The sequence below is a fragment of the Schistocerca serialis genome, chromosome 9 (genome assembly GCF_023864345.2).
Source record: "Schistocerca serialis cubense isolate TAMUIC-IGC-003099 chromosome 9, iqSchSeri2.2, whole genome shotgun sequence".
In the NCBI taxonomy this organism is placed as follows: domain Eukaryota; kingdom Metazoa; phylum Arthropoda; class Insecta; order Orthoptera; family Acrididae; genus Schistocerca; species Schistocerca serialis.
In genome coordinates, this window is record NC_064646.1 from 388,099,126 (window position 1) to 388,119,981 (window position 20,856).

Consider the following 20,856-nt stretch of genomic DNA (forward strand, 5'->3'; position numbering starts at 1 on the left):
ACTCTCTTCTTTGATGACAAGAAGGATGCTGTTGTCAGTGATCAAGGCTAGTTAAGCATCATATTTTAAGAAGTAACAGCAACAATTTTCAGAGATAAGTAGGGGCAGAAGCAGAAACAATGCCATGGTGTGCACTACTCAGTATTGCCAGTACCAGGGTAGCTAGCACCAGAGAGTGTGGCATGGGACAGAGGCAGAGTGCTCGCTAGTAATGCCACACTTTTTGTTAAGAACACATCACACAGGTGCCCTCTTAGTTGTGCACCATTATAATGGGAAGAAAGTACAGGTTACAAGTCTCTACAAGAAGGTTAACAGGAGTGCCAACCATTGTCTTTGACATGCATCTGTTGAAATATAATGATGTATTTCAAACAAAAGACCACCTCCATGACACCCAGCATTGATTCTGAAAACATTAATCATGCAAAACCCAACTTACACTTTTCTCAAATGACATCCTGAAAGCTGTGGAACAAGACAGTCATGTGGATACAGTATTTCTTGACTTCCAAAAGAAGCATTTGACTCAGTACCACACCTAGGCTTATTATGAATCGTACGACCATATGGGGTACAGAGTGAAGTTTGTGAATGGATTGACGATTCTTGGTGGGGATGTGGCATGTTGTCTTGGATGGAGAATAATGAACAGATGTGTTCTATTGAGACTTTTTTCGTTGATGGTCTACATTAGTGACCTGGCAGACTTTTTACAGATGATGCAGTTTCCTGCAGAGTGATTCTTATTAATGTTTATAAGCCTCTGAAGCGACGTGGCTGATGCTGAAACAAGTAGTTTAATATAAGACATAAGGGGCATATGGGGTCAGGAAGTACCATGAGAGTGAATGATAAATGTTGATCATGTGATGTCAGCAGACAACATAAGTCGCTGCATGTGCAGTGGTTGAGCCTGTTGGTCTGTCACACCTGATCATCTCAACGGTAGTGAAGTATTCATGTTGGTCTGGCTCCCTGACCCACATGCACGACTATAGCGCATGGGTCACAGGATTTAAGTCTTGTGCCTGACAGCAATTTTTTTTAAAAGTTAGATAACTGTGTGTTCACATTGAAGTAAGATTTATTATTTTATTTACCAGCATAGCTGTCTCTGCTGGTTTATTGCAAAGTACAGTACAACAAAAACCTACCGTATTGTGTTACAAGCAAATGAGTGTAAACTTCCGAATTGCATTGTTACCAGTAAATGACCTATGTTTCCTTATGAAATAATGTCTGTAAACAAAAAAAAGAAAGAACAATACGAAAGAAACACAAAACAAGAACATTTTTCATTGGTTGCACTGAGGACAATAATTTTGTAACTTCAGTGTTTACAACAGACCACATTTACAAAAGCTGTTTAAAATTTGTACCATTTGTCCAAATGCATGTATTGCACCACTCAATCATCCCTTCAAGTCCAACTGCTGCACATGCACATGTAGTGAAGTTCGTCATCTGATGATGATGTCACATGTCTAACATTTCTCATCCACTTTTGGTGTGTTTCTTGACATATGCAGCCCCATGTGTCTTATATTAAATTACTTGTCTCAGCATCATCTATGACAATTTGGGAGTCTTTAAATGTTAATAAGAATCACCATGTATAATGAAATGCTGTTTGAAACATTCTGCCCAAATATTTAGTCATATCTTCATAAGATTTCAAAGTGGGGCCACTTGCTCTAAATGTTCAGAAAAGCAAAATTGGGCACCTCACAGAATGAAAAAATGTAGTGCCATATGACTACAATACCAGTGAGACAGTTGGAATCAGTCAGCTTGTACAAATATCTGCATTTAACAGTTTGTATGGATATGAAATGGAATGATCACATAGGTTTAGTTGTATGTGTAGCAGATGGCATACTTCAGTTCCTTTGTATGGTACTGAGAAAATGAAGCCAGTCTACAAAGGTTATTGCCTACAAAACACTTACACAACCCATCCTATAATATTCCTCAAGTTCCATATAGGACTGATAAAAGTGATATTTGAACATGTACAGCAAAGGACAGCACAAATGGCTACAGATTTGTTTGACACATAGGAGAGCCTCACAGAGATGCTGGAAAAGCTTAACTGGCAGATAATTGACGATAGATAACCACTGCGATGTGAAAACCTACGCAAAATTTCAAGAAATAGTTTTAAGTTAGGAATCCAGTAATGTACTACATCTTACTATGTATTGGTCCTGTATGGATGCTCCTGTATGTAAGCCTTATTACAGTGTGCACAGAAGTGTTCAGGCAATGGCCATCAGACGCCCACATGGACAACATGGTAATAAGTATCCCTGGTGTAGAAAAACAACTGAAAGAGTTGAAAACAGATAATTCACCAGGTCCAGGTGGAAACCCAATTCAGTATTTCAAAGAGTACTCTATGGCATTGGCCCCTTACTTAGCTTGCTTTATTTGTGAATCTCTCGATCAGTGACTCGAAAAATGCACTGGTGACTCTCACATACAAGAAGGATAAAAGAAAAGACCCGCAAAATTACAGACCAATATCCTTAAAATCAGTTTACTACACAATTTTTGAACATATTCTCAGTATAAATGTAATAATTTCCTTGAGACTGAGAAGCTTATGTCATCAAATTGGCAAGGTTTTGGAAAGCATTGCCCTTGCAAAACTCAGCTTGCCCTTTTCTCGCATGATATACTGCAAATTATGGATGAAGGGCAACAGGCAAATTCCATATTTCTAGATTTCTGGAAAGCATAGTGCCCCACTGCATACTGTTAATGAAGAGATGAGCATATAGAGTGTGTTCCCATATATGAGAATAGCTCAAAAATTTCTAAAGTTATAGAACCCATTATACTGTCCTCAATGGTGAGTGCTCATCAGAGACCAGGGTATTGTCAGGAGTGCCCCTGGGAAGTGTGTGGCATTATTTTCTACATACTTAAATGATCTGGCACTCAGATGAGCTGATGATGATATGGTATATGGGAAGGTGTCTAAATTGAGTGACTGTAGAAGGATACAAGATGACATAGACAAAATTTCTAGTTGGTGGGATGTATGGCAGCTAGCTCTAAGTGTCGAATAACATCAGTTAAAATGTATGAGTAGAAAAACAAGCCCTTAATGTTCAGATGCAACATTAATAGTGTCCTACTTGTCACAGTCACATCCTTTAAATGTCTGGGCATAACACTGCAAGGCGATATGAAATGGAGCAAGCATGTCAAGATTATGGTTAGGAAGGCAAATGGTCGACTTTTAGTTTATTGGGAAAATTTTTGGAAAGTGGGGTTCATCTGTAAAGGAGGCCACTTATACACCACTAGTGCGATCCATTCTTGAGTACTGGTCAAATGTTTGGGATCCCTACCATGTCGGTTCATACTGGTAGATTTGAACAACATGCAAGTATTATGGAGATGCTCAGAGAACTCCAATAGGAACCCTGGAGTGAGGAGGTTTTTTTTTTTTTGGGGGGGGGGACACTATTGAGAAAATTTAGAGAACCAGCATTTGAGGTTGACTATAGAACGATTCTACTACTACCAACATATAATGCGTGTAATGACCACAAAGATAAGGTAACAGAAATTAGGGCTCGTATGGACAGAAATTGTGGCTCATATGGAGGCATATAGACACTTCTTTTCCTTCTCTCTATTCCCCCCAGGGGGTCCACAACTCTTTCGTGGATATGTGCGTGGCGAGCACGGGGCCCCGAGCCATTGCAGCCTTCTTTCTCTCCCGGGCTGCATTTCCTTTCCCTTCCCCTCCTTTCCCCTCCATACCCCTTTCCCCTCGCCCTCTCCTCTCCCTCTATTGGTGTCCTTGCTTATGTTGGCCCCCGCTATCCTCCTGGTTCTGTTGGTTTTACACTCTGGCTTTGTTGCGTAATCATCTCCTCCTTTTGGCATTCCTTGGTCCCCCTCTGGGGTTTGACCTCCATTCCAAAATTTCTCTTTCCGTAGTGTGAGCCATTTGGGGAAGAGCACCTTACCTAGTGTCTCCGACGTGTGCCCTCCTAGTATATTCCACCTTTTCTTCTACGTCGTTGTCTGATGCTAGGGTGCATAGCCAGCACGGTAGCCAGCCCGTGTGGTGGGGTCGCTATGTACCCTTTTGGTTGAGCCCCCTGAACACACAGGGATCACACTTCTGATACCTGAGCTGTGACCTCCTCATGCATGCCTTGGAGTGGTTGCTCGTCATCCTGGAGCATCGGAACTCCCGGCAATGGCCGCTGTGCCAGACGGCCCTTGCTGTGGCTGGGTGGCGCCCGTGAGGAGAGGCCCTGATCGGAGTGGGTGGTATCAGGGCGGACGCTATGCAGATGAAACGCATAAGGGTCCAAACCTCTGGCCGCTCTTCTGCGGCCGTCTCTCTGCGTGGTACTGATTCCTCAAGTGCTGCTTCTCTTGCCCCTTCGGCCTTCCCTTCCGTGGCTACCCCCTGGGAGGAGGGTCAGGCCCGTCGTCTAGGGGCAAAACCTTTCCCCCGTTATCTAGTTTGCACCAGGACTGATGGAGATACTTTCACCGGTGTCAAACCTTTATTCTTTGTGGAACACATTGAAGACAAGTTCGGCGAAGTGGACTCCCTGAGCAAGATGCGGTCGTGTTCATTACTGATAAAAACTGCTTCGGCTGCCCAATCTGCGGCCCTTCGTGCCTGTACCCATCTTGGCACAATTCCCGTGTCCATTACCCCTCACCAGTCTCTAAATATGGTACAAGGTGTAATTTTTCACAGAGACCTCATCCTTCAAACTGATGAGGAACTTCGGGACAATCTCGGACGGCGGGGTGTTCACTTTGTTCGGCGTGTTCAGAAGGGTCCTAAAGATAATCGTATTGATACTGGTGCCTTTATCCTGGCCTTTGAAGGGGATACCCTTCCTGAGAAAGTTAAGATTATGGTCTATCGCTGTGATGTGAAGCCGTACATCCCACCTCCTATGCGGTGTTTTAAGTGCTTGCGTTTTGGCCACATGTCTTCTCGCTGTACCCAGGACCCTCTCTGTGGTGACTGTGGACGTCCACTCCATGAGGGGAGTCCCTGTGTTCCCCCTCCTGTATGTGTAAATTGTCATGGTAGTCATTCTCCACGTTCAGCAGATTGCCCAGTCTATAAGAAAGAAAAAAAGATACAGGAGTATAAGTCTCTTGATCGTTTAAGCTACACAGAGGCCCGTAAGAAATATGCACGATTGCACCCTGTGTCCATGACATCTAGTTACGCCTTGGTTACATCTTCATCCCTTCCTCCCCCTTCCTTACCCCCGTCCCGGACCCCTCTCCTTCCCCCCTCCCCTGCGGCTCCCACACCTTCTCCTCTGGGCGCCGCTCCCCCTCCCCAGCCGGAGAAGTGTCCCACTCCTTCGGCGTCTGCCGGTCAAGGGCGCCTCTCCCGGGATGCCCCTTCCCGGCACCTTCCAGGTCAAAGGTCTGCTGCAGCGCGGCGACCGCGAGAGCCGCGGTCTATCGGCCCCCAGGTCGCCCGGTCTCTTTCTGTTCCTGATCTTGCTGCAGCTGGCTCCATTATGCCACACAGCCCTCCTCGATCTCAGCCTGAAAAGAAGAAGAAACATAAGTCCCGGGACAAAGAGCCTCTGGTGTCACCGGAGGTCCCTTCCCCGGCTTCACAACCGGATTCTGACCTGTCGTTTATGGATGTCGCCCCCTCCTTGTCGGTGACAGGTGGGGACCCGGCGGTATGACTGGATTTAGCGTGTTCAGCCCTCATTTAAACCATCGTTCTGTGGTTCTCCAATGGAATTGTAATGGCTACTATCGTCACCTTCCGGAATTGAAATCCCTTCTTTCGTCCTACTCAGCAGCTTGTGTGGTTCTCCAGGAATCTCATTTTACTGATGCTCACTCACCGACCCTCCGTGGGTTCCGTGTTTTCTGTCGAAATCGGGTCGGACCCTTGCGGGCTTCTGGTGGCGTTTGTACGTTGGTCCGTACAGACATTGCTAGCACGTGGATTCCTCTCCAAACTACATTGGAAGCAGTTGCTGTTAGGGTCCACTTACACTCTGCAGTCACAGTATGCAATCTTTATCTCCCTCCTGACAGGACTCTTACACCTGCTGCCTTCACCACCCTTCTTCAGCAACTTCCTCCTCCCTTCCTCCTCCTTGGGGATTTTAATGCTCATCATCCTTTGTGGGGCAGTGCCTTTCCATCTAGACGAGGTCTTCTTATCGACCAATTTATTGCAGACCACGACCTGTGCCTTCTTAATGATGGCTCCTCTACTCATTTCAGTGCTGGTCATGGTACCTTTTCTGCCATTGATCTTTCTCTTTCTTCTCCCTCTCTCCTCCCTTCATTACACTGGTCGCCACACGACGACCTTTGTGATAGTGACCATTTCCCGTTGATTATCACGCTCCCTTCCCGCTCCCCGATGGAGAGGTTACCTCGTTGGTCTCTATATACTGCACAGGTCGAGTTTTCTCCCTCTTTGTCGGGTTGTATTGATGACGTCCTACGTGACGTGTCTGACGCGATTGTTCGCGCTGCTAACCTTGCTGTCCCGCGCTCATCTGGACAATTTCGTCGTCGGCAAGTCCCGTGGTGGAGTACGGCCATTGCCATTGCCATCCGTGATCGCCGTCGAGCTTTGCAACACTTTAAGAGGCACCCATCTGTAGCCAGCCTTTCTACCTTTAAGCGCCTTCGCGCTAAAGCCCGTTATTTAATCAAACAGAGCAAGCGGATATGTTGGGAACGATTCGTTTCTTCCCTTGGTTCCACTGTCCCTCTGTCACGGGTATGGGCTACACTTCGCTCTCTCCAAGGTTGCCATCGGCAGTCCACCCTCCCAGGCCTTCACCTCCCAGATGGCATTTGTACAGACCCATTAGTTCTCGCAGAACATCTTGCGACCCATTTTGCAGTGGCATCAGCGTCGGCCTCCTATCCAGCTGCTTTCCTTCATCAAAAACAGCAGGCTGAAGCTGTCACCTTATGTTTCACCACTTGTGAGTCAGAATCTTACAACGAACCTTTCACTGAATGGGAATTTCTTTCTGCTCTATCTGCTTCTCATGATACGGCTCCTGGCCCAGATTCCATTCATAACCAGCTGCTTCAACATCTCAGTGCTCCACAACGGCACCATCTTCTTCGGGTGTTTAACCGTATCTGGCTCCAGGGTGACTTCCCTTCTCAGTGGAGGGATAGCATTGTGGTTCCTGTCCTTAAGCCTGGTCAGAACCCCCTATCTGTTGACAGCTATCGGCCAATTAGTTTGACCAATGTTGGTTGTAAGTTACTTGAACGGCTGGTAGCCCGTCGGCTCACTTGGGTCCTCGAATCTCGGGATCTATTGTCCCCTTAGCAGTGTGGCTTTCGAGAGGGACGATCTCCAATCGATCATTTGCTTCGCTTGGAATCCGCAGTTCGGCAGGCTTTTTCCCAGCGCCGCCATTTGGTTGCAGTGTTTTTTGACCTTCGCAAGGCCTATGACACGGCCTGGCGCCATCACATCTTACTAACCCTTCATCAGTGGGGTCTTCGGGGCCCACTCCCGATTTTTATCCGCCAGTTCCTGATCCATCGGTCATTCAGAGTTCGAGTTGGTACTGCTTTTAGTTCTCCACGGACCCAGGAGACGGGCATCCCACAGGGTTCTGTCTTGAGTGTCTTTCTTTTCCTCATTGCTATCGATGGACTTGTGGCCTCTGTCGGTCCCTTGGTCGCCCCTGCCCTGTATGTGGATGATTTCTGCATTTGGGTTAGTTCCTCCTCGATGCCATCTGCAGAACGGCAGCTCCAGGTGGCTATACGGCGTGCCTCTGCATGGACCCTCTCCCACGGGTTTCAATTCTCTCCTTTAAAATCGCGGGTGGTCCACTTCTGTCGCCGTACTACGGTCCACCCTGATCCAGAGCTCTATCTCGCTGCACAAAGATTGCCTGTGGTTCCACAGTTTCGTTTCCTAGGTCTTCTTTTCGACAACAAGCTCACTTGGCTGCCCCATATCAGACTCCTGAAGGTAGGATGTTTCCGTAAACTCAATGTCCTTCGCTTCCTTGCCCACTCCTCCTGGGGTGCGGACCGTTCCCTCCTCCTCCGTCTTTATCGTGCTCTAGTTCTGTCACGTTTGGACTATGGTTGTCAAGTTTATGGTTCAGCTGCTCCTTCCACGCTGCACGTGCTGGATCCAGTCCACCATCGTGGTATCCGTTTGGCCACCGGTGCCTTCCCTACTAGCCCTGTTGATAGTCTCCTGGTTGAAGCTGGGATCCCCCCCCCTTTCTGTTCGGCGGTCCCAGCTTCTGGTGTCTTATGCCCTTACTATCCGTTCTTCTCCCGCTCATCCTTCCTATTCTATCCTATTCCCAGACCATGGGCGTCGCCCGCCTGACTCCCGCCCTCGGGCGGGTTTACCGGTTGGGCTGCGCCTTGCGTCTCTTACCCGTGATTTTCGGCTTCCTTCTTTGTCCTGTCTTCCTCGCTCCCTCCCCTCCACCCCTCCTTGGTTAGTTCCTCGGCCTCGAATTCGGATGGATTTCCGCCGCGGTCCGAAAGATTCCATCCCCCCGGTGGTGTTCCGTTCCTTTTTCCGCCAAATTTTATGGGAGTTTCGGGATGCTGTTGTTTTTTACACTGATGGTTCTAAATCTGCTGATCATGTTGGGTATGCCTTCACGTCCTTTGTTGGAACGGAAAATCATCTACTGCCACCCTCATGTGGGGTGTTTACTGCGGAATTGATGGCAATTTCCCGGGCCCTTACCTTTATTAAACAATCCCAACACAACCGCGTTTTGTTATGTACGGACTCGATGAGTGGCCTTCTTGCTATTGACCGGTGTTTTTCGCGCCATCCCTTGGTCTCTGCCATCCATGACCATCTCGCTGATCTTCACCGTGCTGCTTGTTCCATTGACTTCCTATGGGTCCCGGGCCATGTGGGTATCCCGGGTAATGAGCTCGCTGATCGTTTGGCTGGGGGAGCAGTTACTTACCCCCCGTTTTCTGTAACCCCTCCTGCAGCGGATTTACGGCTTCACATCAAATCCCACTTTGCACAGTCATGGGCCAATTCTTGGGAGGCTACTCCACTGTCTAATAAACTTCGTGCCATTAAGGTGAATACAGGCCCATGGCGTTCTTCCTTTAGCCTCTCCCGCAAGGACTCGACCACACTGTGTCGTCTCTGCATTGGCCATACCAGGCTGACCCATGGTTTCCTTTTGCGTGATGAGCCACCCCCGCTATGTGGTTGTGGAGCCTTCCAGTCAGTGGCCCACATTTTGGTTGAATGCCCCCTTCTTTTGGCTCTGCGTGCTAAGTACAGACTCCCCCACACTTTACCTTTGATGTTGGCTGACGATTCCCGGATGGTCTCTCTGGTTCTAGGTTTCCTCCGGGAGAGTGGTTTTTATTCTCAGTTTTAAAGTTTTTAATCTCCCTCTGGTGTTGGGGCAGGGCGGTGAGTGTTTGGGTGTCTCCCACTGTAGGCAGTGTTCAGAGATTCCCGATTCACCTCCCTGACCGGAATCCTCTTTTCTTTCCCTTTTACTCTGTTTTCACCCCTTCTTTTTAAGGCTTGGTTAGTTTTTCTATTCCCATACGTACTTTCTGCATTATAGCAGTTGTACCTTTTAAGTCACAGGTGGTCTTGCCTATGCTGTTTCAGCATAGTGTTGGGTTCGTTCTCTTGCCAACTTCCCTCATTTGTTTTTACTAATGACAACGTGACTGCCCTTTTACGTTTCCCCTTTATCCGTTTTATTTTTCTGACTATACTGAGATGTCCCGTTAGCAGAATGGAGTCTATTTGAAACAAGGGACTGATGACCTTGCTGTTTGGTCCCTTTAACCTCAAACAACCAACCAACCAACCTTCTCTCTATTTGTGAGTGGGACAAGAATGGAAATTAGTGGTAGTGGTATGGGTACCATCCCCCATGCATTATATAGTGGCATGGGGAGTATGTCTGTAGATGTAGATTTAGATGATTATATCCTTGCTCCATATGTGGATCAAAACAGAAGGAGAATTAGGCTGTTATTAACAGTTCAGGCACGTAGATGGAAATGTTGCTGAATGTAGCTCATGGGGTTCTACTCGCATTCTGTAGCAATAGAGACAAAAGCGTCAATAACATGCAGGTCATATTGGTATGTGTAAATTTATTTACAGTTCCTATTTGTAATATGACATTCTATCGGAACTACTGATATGTTTGGGAGAGCCAGCCATGACAAAGCTATTCCTTTTAGTGTGCAAGATGTGTGAGATGGGCAAAATTCCCTCCGACATAAAGAAAAATGAAATAATGCCACCACCAAAGAAAGCAGATGCTGACAGGTGTGAATATTACTGAACTATCAGTTTGATAACTCATGGTTGCAAAATACTAATATGAATTCTATATGGAGAAACTGGTAGAAGCTGACCTCAGGGAAGGTCAGTTTGGATTGTGGAGATATGTAGGAACATGAAAGGCAATACTGACCCTGTGACTTCTCTTAGAACATAGCTTAACTACATTTATGGCATTTGTAGACTTAGGGAAAGCTTTTGACAGTATTGGCTGGAATACTCTTTGAAATTCTGAAAGTACCATGGGTAAAATACAGGGAGCGAAAGACTGTTTACAACTTGTACAGAAACCAGACAGCAGTTATGAGCTAAGAACCATAAAAGGGAAGCAGTGATTGAGAAGGGAGTGAAGCTTATCCTCAATGTTATTCAAACTGTACATTGAGCAAACAATAAAGGAAACCAAAGAAAAATTTGGAGTAGGAATTAAAGTTCAGGGAAAAGAAATAAAAGCTTTGAAGTTTGCCGATGGCATTGTAATCCTGTCAGAGACAGCAAAGGACTTGGAAGAGCTGTTGAATGTAATGGGCATTGTCTTGAAAGGAGGATATTAGATGAAAATCAACAAAAGCAAAAAAAAGTATAATGGAATGTAGTCAAATTAAATCAGGTGTCAAATTAAATAAGGTGACATTGAGGGAATTAAATTAAAAAATGAGATGCTAAAAGTAGTAGATGAGTTTTGCTATTTAGGCTGCAAAATAACTGATGGTGGCTGAAGTAGAGAGGATATAAAATGTAGGCTGGCAACGACAAGAAAAGTGTTTATGAAGAAGAGAAATTTAACATTGAATGTAGATTTAATAGTTAGGAAGTCCTTTCTAAAGGTATTTGTCTCAAGAATAGCCATGTTTTGTTTTGTAGTTACGCAAAAGGGAAAGCTCAACTCGCATTACTGTCAGAATATAATTTGGAATAGTCCCCTTCAGTAAAGCTGAAATTGTCACTGCTCCCTCCCAAATGTACCGAGTGATCAAAAAGTCAGTGTAAATGTGAAAACTTAATAAACCACGGAATAATGTAGATAGAGAGGTAAAAATTGACATACATGCTTGGAATGACATTAGAACAAAAAAAAAAAAAAAAAAAAAAAAAAACGTCGGTGATTACGCATGACAGTCATGTATAAAAGGAGCTGTAATGAGAGAGAGAATCAGATGCGCCAGCAGTCGCAGCATGTTGACGTTACCTGAAAAGGTGCTTTTAGTGAAGCTGTATTATCGGAATGGGGTATGTGCTAGTTCAGTGTTACGATCCTATTGCCATAGGAAGGGGATTTGAATGGGTAAAGGTCCGTTGACAAATGCAGCTGTGGCAAGAATGATTTCAAAGTTCGAAGCCACGTGTTGTTTAGACGATAGACCCCATAGTGGCCGACCAAGCACAAAGGCGTAATGCTGCTGAGACAGTTCAGGAAGAAATGGAGACTGTTGCGGGTTCGGCTATGCACGGGGAAGTCAGCGCTCATGCAGTCGCACATCGCATCGGCATTCCATACACTACTGTTTGGTTGGCACTGAGGTGTATCCTCCGATACTATCCGTACAAAATCCATCGGCATCATGAACTGTTACCTGGCGATTTAGTGAAGCAGAGGGCATTTGCGGTGTGGGCATTTCAAAAGATGGCGAAAGATGAGGATTGGTTGAGTAACGTGTTGTGGACCGACGAAGCTCATTTCACATTCCAACGGTCTGTCAACGCCCACAACTGCAGAATTTGGGCTACCGAAAATCCTAGAACTGTCGTGTAAAAACTCCATTGCACGACGAGAAAGTCATGGTATGGGTTGGATTTACCACATCTACCGTTATCGGGCCTTTTTTCTTCGAGGAATTGCACGATTCTGGTTTTGTAACTGCTACCGTGATGGGTGAAGAGGTACGCCGATATGTTACAGAATCGCATCATCCCCAGCCTGACTGATAAACACCTGCTGGAACGTACGGTGTTTATGCAGGATGGCACTCTACCCCATATTGCTAGACGTGTGAAAGATCTCTTGCGCGCGTCGTTTGGTGATGATCAGGTGCTCAGCTGCCACTTTCGTTATTATTGGCCTCCCAGTCCTCAGACCTCAGTGTGCAATTATTGGCTTTGGCGTTACCTGAAGTCGCAAGTGTATCATGATCGACCGACATCTCTAGGGATGCTGAAAGACAACATCCGATGCCAATGCCTCGCCATAACTCCGGACGTGCTTTACAGTGCTGTTCACAACATTATTCCTTGACTACAGCTATTGTTGAGGAATGATGGTGGACATATTGAGCATTTCCTGTAAAGAACATCATCTTTGCTTTCTCTTACTTTGTTATGGTAATTATTGCTATTCTGATCAGATGAAGCGCCATCTGTCGGACATTTTTTGAACTTTTGTATTTTTTTGGTTCTAACAAAACCCCATGTCATTCCAAGCATGTGTGTCAATTTGTACCTCTCTACCTACATTAGTCTGTGATTTATTCAGTTTTCAAATTTATACTGAGTTTTTGATCACCCGGTATAATTAAATTGTGAGTTCTTCCAGAATGTCTTTGTTTTTGGCTGCCTTTCTGATGACACTTACAGTGCTGTTTACAATTTTGGTATAGGTTTCTCTGGTCATTTGATTGACAGTTGCTACGAGGATATTTTCAACTTCACAGATGATGAATCTTTTATTGTTTGCAGTAGCTTAATTTTTTGTTTGCGCTCTTACCCCTTCAGTGGAATTGAAGTGATAATTGTACAGAGAAAGCGGAAAGATTTCATGCCCATGCCTTTTACCTACGTCAACAGTTACTAATGTTGGAAATTGTGGTTTCTTTTGTGCTACAGTTTTGAGCAATTCAGCCTTTCTCAGATCTTTTCTGAAATCCCCTTTTCATCATTTCAGGCACTAAATAGTATCATCTTTTCTAGTTGGCAAAGTTGGTGTCTTGTCATGAACAGCAGAATGATACAGGGCATTTTCCGTAATGATCAATGATGGACTTGTCTGATTTGTCATAAGCGATGTCTTGAACCACTTTTGAAAAATATTATTGTTCATCTCATCATGGTGTGTAAAATAATAATTTGCCATTCTTTTCTAACAGGCACTGCCATGGTTCCCTCGGGTATTCCATCACTCCATCCGCAACATAATGGTTGGCATTAATCCAAGTTTCATCTATCTACACCATATTTTTGAATCTGATACCCATGATCTGTGCAGAAATCTGCATTGCCGTGCAATAGCATATTTTCTTTTGATTACTATTTTGCATCTGTTAAAAAAACACTGCTTTCTGAAGTGGTGCTAGTAATTTAGATGAAGTGGGATGTTCCCTTATCTTACTATAGCTACATATATGACAACTAATAGTGTCGTCCAAAGCTATCACTTGCTTCGACCTTGACTGCACCTTTCCTGATGTGTGCAACTTTGCTGTGCCACAATCTAGACTGTACTGTTCTTTTCCTGTATTTACAATAGTGTTCTTGTTTATTTTCAACGCTGTTGCAGTCCTCTTCATAGTGTGAGCAGTAGGACTCTCCTTTTTCCTTTTCTTTCTCAAAGTAGTCCCTCAGTGAACACACGACTTTGTGGGACTGGCTGTGTAACACACTTTTCTTCCTTCGTTTCTTTTCATGTGTTGAACTGGCAGCATTTATCACACTGCTCATTGTTTGATATGAAACAGAAGTAAATACACATTGAAAACAAACAAAAACAAAAAAACTATGAACTGAGTTATTTAGACAAGAGACAAAGTGTCAGCACCAACTGCACGTGAGACATACTGGTACGTTTCAGACATGTCCACATCAGGCTGGCAGAGTGGCATTGTGACTCATGCCACCTGCTCAAGTGCAATCCATTGTTGGCTGGCTACCTGCACTCGCTAGGAAACAGAACCGTGCTACTGAACAGCCAGTATCAAAGACTTGTTACCCAGACTACAATAACTGGTACAGTGGGAAATACCATCTGCAGTGCACTTGACAGTGATTTGCAGAGTATAGATGTAGAAACACATGTACACCATATGCACAAAAACACAAGTTATCTACTTTCTATGAAAAAATAAGAAAAATGACTCGGTTTGCAGAAAACACTGAGGTCACAAAAATCACCACTACCTTCATATCCACCAACAGCTGTAGTGGTCCAGCTTCTCCTAGTAACTATACTCACAGATTTTTGTGTTTATGCTTGTTCAGGGCACATGTCATTGTGTGAATAGTGGGAAATACATTGCATACAGCAAGGAGTTTCTATTAAAATTTGAACACATCTGACATCTGTAGTACACACTGTGTTGAAAATACCCTCTGTTAGAAAGACACTGTGGTGCAACATCTCCTATGTTGTGAACAACAAATCTGTTTAAGGAAAAAGAAACACCAAACTGTGGGAACTCCAGGTAGGAATATCAACAATTTAGGAAAAGACAGATTGCTACTTACCGTAAAGAAAAAATGTCAAGCTGCAAACAGGCACAATTAAGACACTTAGATAAGGCTTTCGGCCACAGCTTTCATCAGTAACAGCCTTCATCAGAAAGACACACACACACACACACACACACACACACACACACACACACACACACACGACCACCAACTCCCGCATCTTGGGCCAGAATGCAACTATCATGTGGGATGCAAGAGCAATCTGGAGGAGGCAATGAAGGGGAAGGGATAGTAGTGCACAGGTGGGGAGAGAGACGAGCACTGTCTGGTAGAGTGTACCAACAGGTGCATTGTCAGGAGGTTGTGGGGCAGGGAGTTGGAGAAAAAAGGAGCAAAGAAGGATAGGAGCAAGGAAAGATAGGTGGACGCATTGGCAGAGGGCTGGAAATAAACTGGATGAGAGATGACAATGGGGAGGAGATGATAGGACAGAGGGGGTGGAAACTATTGGGTTGAGGGTGTGGGGACAATATGTTACCATAGGTTAAGGCTGGGATAATTATGGGAGTGGAGAAGCTGTTGTAAGGATAACTCCCATCTGTGCAGTTCAGAAAAGCTGGTGGTGGTTCACGTTATCCCACAGGGTGGTCTACTTTGCTGTTGGCCATAGTGTGGAGGTGGCCGTTTATCGTCGTGGACAGCTGGTTGGTAGTCATGCCTATACAGAAAGCTATGCAATGATTGCAGCAGAGCTGGTAAATGACATGGTTGCTTTCAAAGGTGACCTGGTACCTGATGAGGTAGGATAATCTGTGACAAGACTAGAATATGAAGTGCTGGGTGGGTGGATTGGGCAGGTTTTGGACCTGGGTCTACTACAGGGATATGATCCTCCACAAAATCTAGAGCCAAAACATTCCATGTAATACTGTTTTTAACCTTTCCACCAAAGCCCTCAGCTCCACAGAAGTTTCAGTTCTATCCAAAGGCCTCACCTTAAGCCCTACACCCATATTTAACCATGCGTGACTTGTCAAAACCTACTCTCCTCCTCCTGATCCCTGCAATAAATAATTTCCTTGCCACCAATCCTTCCAACCAAAACTATCCAACTGTGATCCTCCTCCCCCTGAACACCATCCAGGAATTCCTTACCTCATCCTACATGCAGACAAAGGTTACATCACTGTTGTTACAAATCGCCGTAACTACCTGGTAGGAAGCCTTCGCCAATTATCTGACTCCTCCACTATAAACTCTGTCAGAGTGATCCAATCCCAGAAGTTCAACACAAACTCCAATCCCTACTTAAAGCCTTAGGCCTTTCCCAGAACATCTCCCCTGAATTCATTCCCCTCCTCACCCCTGTGATGCCCCACACTCAGCTCCTACATGCTCCCCCAAAAACCACGAACCTAACATTTCTGGGCATCCCATTGTAGCTAGTTATTGTGCCCCCACTGAAAAAAATTTGGCCCTCATTGACCAACACCTCCAACCAATTGCCTGTAATCTAGCCTCCCATGTCAAAGACACTAACCACTTCCTTCACGACTTTCCACCATCCCCAACCCTTTACCTTCTGGATCCCTATTCGTCACTGTTCATGTCACCTCCATATACACAAACATCCCTCATGCCTATTGAATACTACTTTCCCAATGCCCTTCAGACTCCAAACCCACCCCTCATTCTTCATGCACCTTACTAACTTTACCCTAATGCACAACTACTTCCCATTTGAAGTGAAGGTATATAAACAAGTCTGCGGCACAGTCGTGGGCACTTGCATGGCACCCTAATATGCCAGCGGTTTTATAAGCCATCTAGAGGAGAACTTTGTAGCCTCCCGAAACACCAAGCCATTAGTGTGGTTCAGGTCAATTGATGATATCTTCATGATCTGGACTCAGGGCCAAGACACCCTATCTTCATTCCTTCACAACCTCAACACTTTCTCTCCCATCTGCTTCATGCAATCCTCCTCAACTCATTGTGCCACCTTCCTAGATGTTGACCTCCTCATCTCTGATGGCTCCATCTGCATCTCTGTCCACATTAAGCGCACAAACTACCAACAGTACATGCATTTTGATAGCTGTCATCACTTTCACACCAAAAAATCTCACCCATACAATCTGGTCACCTGTGGATGGCGTATCTGCAGTGACAAAAACTCCCTATATCAGTATGCTGAGGGTCTCACAAAGGCCTTCACAGACAGGCACAATCCCCCAGACCTAGTCTGCAAACAGATCTCCCATGCTATTTCCCCTCATATCCCTCACCCTCTCACTACCCCCAAGAACCAGCCACAGAGGAGTGTCCCCTTCATCCCCCAGCACCACCCTGGACTGGAACAACTGAACCACATCTTTGCCACAGCTTTCATTACCTATCATCCTGCCTGAAATGAGGGACATACTACCCGATGTACTTCCCTCCCCTCCTAAAGTCGTGTTCCATCACCCACCCAATCTCCACAACATTCTAGTCCATCCCTGTGCCATTTCCAATCCAATCCCTTATCACAAGGGTCATATCTCTGTGCAAAATGTGCCCCATCCACCCACCCACCCAGCACTTTCTACTCCAATCCTGTCACAGATTTAGCCTGATCCATCAGGGTCCAGAGCACCTATGAAAGCAGCCATCTCATTTACCAGCTCTGCTGCAATTATTGCACAGCTTTTTATACTGGATATGACTACACCCTCCACCCAACAGTTTCCAACCCCTTGTCCTATCATCTCCTCCCCATTCTCATCTCCCACCCTGTTTATTTGCAGCCCATCTTCCAAAGCATCTGCCCATATTTCTCCACATTTCTCCACTCCTCTCCTTTTTTGCTCTTTTTCACCCCACCTCCCTGCCCCACAATCTACTGATGCTGCACCTGTTGATAGTCTAGTCCCTGCACATACTACCAGACAGCGTTCATATATCTCTCTCTCTCTCTCTCTCTCTCTCTCTCTCTCTCTCTCTCTCCACTCCATACACTACTATCCCTTCCCCTTCATAGTCCACTCTAGATTGCTGCTTGCATCCCATGTGATAGTTGCATTCCGGCCCAAGATACGGCAGTTGGCAGTCGTGTGTCTCTCATTTACTGATGAAGGCTGTTGCTGAAAACTTTATGTAAGTATCGTTTTAATTGTGTCTGTCTGCAGCTTAATGTATCTTCTTTACGGTAAGCAGCAATCTGTCTTTTCCTATATTGTTGAAGAAGAAACATCTGTTGATCTTTACTGCTCATCTTTGCTATTGGGACAAAAATAATAAGAAAATTAAGTGTTAAATGGAATTCGCAGCATATTAAAAAGCCTCCTCAGATCATTGTTGAAACCTCTGCTGGTGTTTCTGAAATAAATTGTTTTTAAACTCCAGACAGATGTATTGGCGATGATAAATAATTTTCAGTACCTAAATAATTCAACTGTATATCTGATCTTGAACCAAGCAGGTACAGAGATTTTGTATGGTTTGTATTGTTTGTAATTTTTTCCAGAAACAACCTTTTTTACCATAAACGTCACTTCATCATGACACTTTATTTCAGATCACACTATTTTGATTCTACATGTAGTCTTTTACCTATGTTCAGTATTGCCCTTTGCTTCATTATAGTTGAATGAGTAATAATGTACATCATAACTAGTTGGATTCTTAAGTTGACAGTGTTTGTGGAAATTCGAGCAACTTATATTGGAACTACAGAAAATAATCATAAGAAAGGTGTACTGTATATACTAGAAAATTGTGTTGCCCATTAACTAAGAAAATCTGAAGTTATTAACACTTCCCTTCCTACAAAAGTACGCAGTGGCAACTTGTGAAAAATTATACCAATATGCTACAATGTGGTTGCCTTCTGACTTACAGTGGTAGTAATCAAAACTGAATTGAATTCATTAATTTTACACATATAAATTAAACTGTTTAAATAGAGTTAAATTTTATGATTAATAGTTTAACATAGCAAAGGATTTAAAATAAATAAAAGTTGTTGTCAGTGGGAATCAAACCCAGGCCTACAAATTACCAGTCCTTGCTGTGGCCCACTTGCCCACAGTGCCATCACAACAACTGTTCTATAAAACGCCATCATACACCACATTTGTGCAGTACACTACACACAACTTCAAAGAAAGATACTGACATAGTGCTGTGAGCAATGTAGCACTCATAGTGCCAGAATGAATGATGTCACATCGGAGCATGCATAGTAGAAGACAAACGGCTGTGATGCTTCTCCTAGTTGATCATAGCACAACTGACCTTTTTTTTTTTTACGCTGGTTTCTAGCTATTATGGAGAGAGCGCTACGAAAGTATTTTAATCCATTTTACTTGCATACCAGCATGCATTCAAGGAGAAATGGCATAATTTTAGTGTGATATTTGCAGTGTGCCCTAACGCATTAGCATATGATAGCCGGCCATCACTGTGTTTATAGTATTGTCTTTTCACATAGCAGTTTAAAATTATTCATGGAAACTATTTTGATCACTCATATAATATGAGGAAAAAATAAATTGCTACTTACCATAAAATTAACACATTAAGCTACAGACAAGCACAATTAAAAGACATTTACATAAAAACATGTTTGGCCACAGACTTCATCAGAAAAGCAAAGAGAAACATTTGACAGCCAACTCCGGCAGCTCAGACTGCCCAAGCTGCCAGAGTTGGTGGTCATGACTCCATGAAGTGTGCTTGCTTGTGCGAATGAATGGTATGTTTCTCTTGGTTTTTTTTATGAAGGCTGTGGCCATAAGCCTATGTGTAAGTGTCTTTTGATTGTGTCTGTCTGCAACTTAATGTGTCCTGCCTCTGGAATGGATGTGTATGATGTCCTTAGGTTAGTTAGATTTAAGTAGTTCTAAGTTCTAGGGAACTGATGATCTTAGAAGTCAAGTCCCATAGTGCTCAGAGCCATTTGAACCATTTGAACTCGCATGTCTTCTTTGCTCAAATCAAATAACTAAGACGTGCGTATTATAACTAAATCACAATTTAAATTAATTCAATTCACAATTCTCTGGACTATTTTCTGTAGATTTGGTGGCTGATACAATAAACTGAGAAGCTCCAAGAACAGCAGAAGATAACCTCATAACATCTTTTAGCTTATAAAAAACCAGATGAAAGACTAGCAACATTTGTATGTTGCCTCCATGTGCTACTGTATTTGTACAGACCATGATAACTTAGGACATTTCTACATATGAACTTTCATGTGTATTGTCTTTAATTTGTGTGGAATCATTATTTTAAAACTTTGTGTAGCATTAGATACACTGTCAAAGTGAAGATACATGGGATACTGTTTGAGGATAAATAGACTGGAACTGTCAAAAAGAACACAACTCAGATTCAGAAACAGTAGACTTATGCAACAGGTAGGACTGAGCGTTAACTACGTACGTAAAATTAATGTAAGTTGAGGTCCAATTCTGCTCACAAATACACGCAGATTATGTTCAATTGGGACCAGAGACTAAAGAAAGCAATGTAATTCGGAAGAAAAATGTTGTATAAAATCATCAACTGTACAACAAATTATACACTGTGGGAACAAAAGTCACAGGATACCTCCTAATATTGTGTCGGAGCTCCTTTTGCTCAGCATAGTGCAGGAACTGATCTCTCGATTATGTCTCATAAATGTTCAATGGGATTCATGTCGGGCAATCTGGGTGGCCAAATCATTCGCTTGAATTGTCCAGAATGTTCTTTAAACCAGTTGTGAACAACTGTGGCCCAGCATTGTCATCCATAAAAATACCAGCTTTGGGAACACATAGTCCATAAGTGGCCAAACATAACCATTTCCAGTCAATGATCAGTAAAGTTGGACTAGAGGACCCAGTCCATTACATGTAAAAACAGCCCACACTATTATGGAGCAACCATCAGATTGCACAGTGTCTTGTTGACAACCTGGGTTCATGGCTTTGTGGGATCTGTGCCATACTCAAACTCTATCATCAGCTCTTACCAGCTGGCATTACTTGTGTGTTAGCACTGACAACTCTACACACATTCCACTGCTGTCGGCCATTAAGTGAATGCCATTGGCCACTGCGTTGTTCGTGGTGAGAGGTAATGCCTGAAATATGGTATCCTTGGCATAA

At 44.1% G+C, this 20,856-nt stretch overlaps 1 protein-coding gene across 1 annotated transcript in view; it reads left to right on the forward strand.

The window, feature by feature from the left end:
* The window catches only part of LOC126418457 (homeobox protein PKNOX1-like), a 714,504-nt gene that overhangs the window by 684,029 nt on the left and 9,619 nt on the right, over positions 1 to 20,856 (forward strand). The window lies entirely within an intron of this gene.